The sequence below is a fragment of the Phoenix dactylifera genome, chromosome 4 (assembly GCF_051530095.1).
Source record: "Phoenix dactylifera cultivar Ajwa chromosome 4, Ajwa_hap1_PhDact_Kaust_v1.1, whole genome shotgun sequence".
Taxonomy (NCBI): domain Eukaryota; kingdom Viridiplantae; phylum Streptophyta; class Magnoliopsida; order Arecales; family Arecaceae; genus Phoenix; species Phoenix dactylifera.
The window spans coordinates 24,666,937-24,669,114 of NC_143193.1; the positions used below are offsets into that span (position 1 = coordinate 24,666,937).

Genomic DNA, 2,178 nt, shown 5'->3' on the forward strand with positions numbered 1-2,178 from the left:
GAGGGTTTTGAAAATTTTGGGAGTAGGGTTGGGTAGTGTTCGAAGCTTGCTGCCTCCAAGAAAAATTTGGATGATTCCACCATCCCGGATTATATGTATTGGAAAATGGATCATTACCCGGTCTGTGTTCTTGCACGAGTTCGGAGAATTGGGGTGCTGAGGGGCACCCATGAATAGGATGCGATGGGCTAGAACAGATAGCACATACTTGTGCTTGGGAAGAGCTAACGACATGTCCTCCTATCATTAGTTGGTCAATCTTATGGGACAATGCATCTACCTTGCTAGACAGCTCCATGGAACGACTTATTTCACAAATGGCCCCTTTTCTTTGAAAATTCGGGGTTGCTTGACGAGAATATGAAGCATGGTGGAGGGAGTTTTCATTAAGATTTTCAAATAGTTGCCATGCTTCATGCTCATTTCGAAGCATGAAAGTCCCCCCGCATGCGGCATCGATCATCTGACGGTTTCGTTCAATCAAACCGTCATAAAAACATTGCACTAGCTGCCACTTAGGTATTTGATGATGAGGGCATTTATGGATTAGGTCCCGAAATCTCTCCCAAGTTTCATGAAATTCTTCTCCCTCGGTTTGGGAGAAGCTTGTAATGGCACGTCTAAACTGGTTTGTTCTTCCTATGGGAAAGTATTTTTTAAGAAAATTTTGTTGCATTTGATCCCAAGAACGAATCGAGTTGGCTTCTAAAGAATTCAGCCATTGTTTGGCTCTATCTTTAAGGGAGAAGGGGAATAATCTAAGTTTTAGAGCATCATCAGTAAAGTTCTGAATCTTGACAGTGGTGCAAATCTCAAGGAATTCATCTAGGTGTTTATATGGGTCTTCATTGGTGAGCCCATAAAAAGATGGGAGCATTTGGATCACACCAGATTTTATTTCATATTGTACAGCTGCTACTTCAGGTAATCGAATGCAAGATGGGGAAGTGTAAATGGTGGGAGTAAAGTACTCCCTCAGGAGTTTGGGTTGTTCTTCAGCCATCTCAGGAGGTGGGGATGATTCTATTGTTCTGATCTTAGCTCGAATATTTCTAAGGGTCCGTTCTATTTCAGGGTCAAAAGGTAATAGGTCACGTACTCTAGAACGACTTCTTTGCATACACAAGTACTTGATCAGTCAAGCATGCAGTAAAAGATAAACACATCAATCCTTGTATTTGTCCTAAAATTACTAGACAGCTCCTAACTGGTTTGAAGAGGGCACCTAAGCCTCTAATCCGGTCTAATGAACCGAGTTGACCAGGTAAGCGCCCAGGTAAGTGGAGGGGTCACGATGCGTTCGCAAAGGTCCCACTTAAAACCCACTTGCCTCGAACAGATGAACTGTCTCCCTTATAGGGACAAAGCTTGCCTAGACATCAACTAAGCCACAGAGCGAAATTGGTGCAACTTTCGGTGATCTTTGTCCTATTGAGCTCGAATGTCCCTAGGAGCCAACGTCTAATTGATTTTAATTAAAGTGACACTATGTGAGATTGAGTTCACCTAAGTTGGGCAAGAGTCCGGTGATGAAATCCGGCTCTTATCTTGTTGGGGTGATTGCCCTTACTATGTGCGGATTAATTTGTGTATGTGTATCAAGCATGCATTCACACTTTTGCTGAAATTAAAATCAAACAATCACCACAAAATTTCAAGCTAATAATTAATTTAAATAAGAAAGGTTTAGAGGTTACCAAAGAGAATTTTCCCAGCAATTTAAATATTTTTAAGCAAACCTCTAAAGCATTCCTTTTTGATAGCCCAGATCTCCTCTTCGATTCCTGATCAAATAAGACCAAAAGAAAAATATTAAAAAAAAATAGTAGAAGAGAAAAAGGAGATAAAAAAAATTACAATAATAGAAAATATTTTTTTTATTTTATTTTAGATATATATTGTTGCCCAGTAGATACAACCCAAGAGGGGGGGGGGTGAATTGGGTCTTTTAAAACTTTTAAGCTACTTCTAGCACTTTTTGATTAATTATGCTAAGTTGTATATATGCGCAGTGAAAGTTAAACTTAGCGACAGTTTGATGTATAGAATGTGACTTGATTGAGTATGCTTGCAACTAAAGAATTCGCGGATAATAGTTAAGCAAGCAATTTATCTAAGTGAGTAAGTGTGTGAGTTAGATAATAACAAAAAAACATTACAAACACAGCCAACATATAG

General features: G+C 39.4%; 1 non-coding gene across 1 annotated transcript; it reads left to right on the forward strand.

The window, feature by feature from the left end:
* Window positions 1-521: 521 nt before the first annotated feature.
* On the forward strand, window positions 522-627 carry LOC149753744 (small nucleolar RNA R71). The gene has a single exon (XR_016409278.1). It is a non-coding gene; the product is annotated as a small nucleolar RNA R71 (small nucleolar RNA).
* The last annotated feature ends 1,551 nt before the right edge of the window (window positions 628-2,178 follow it).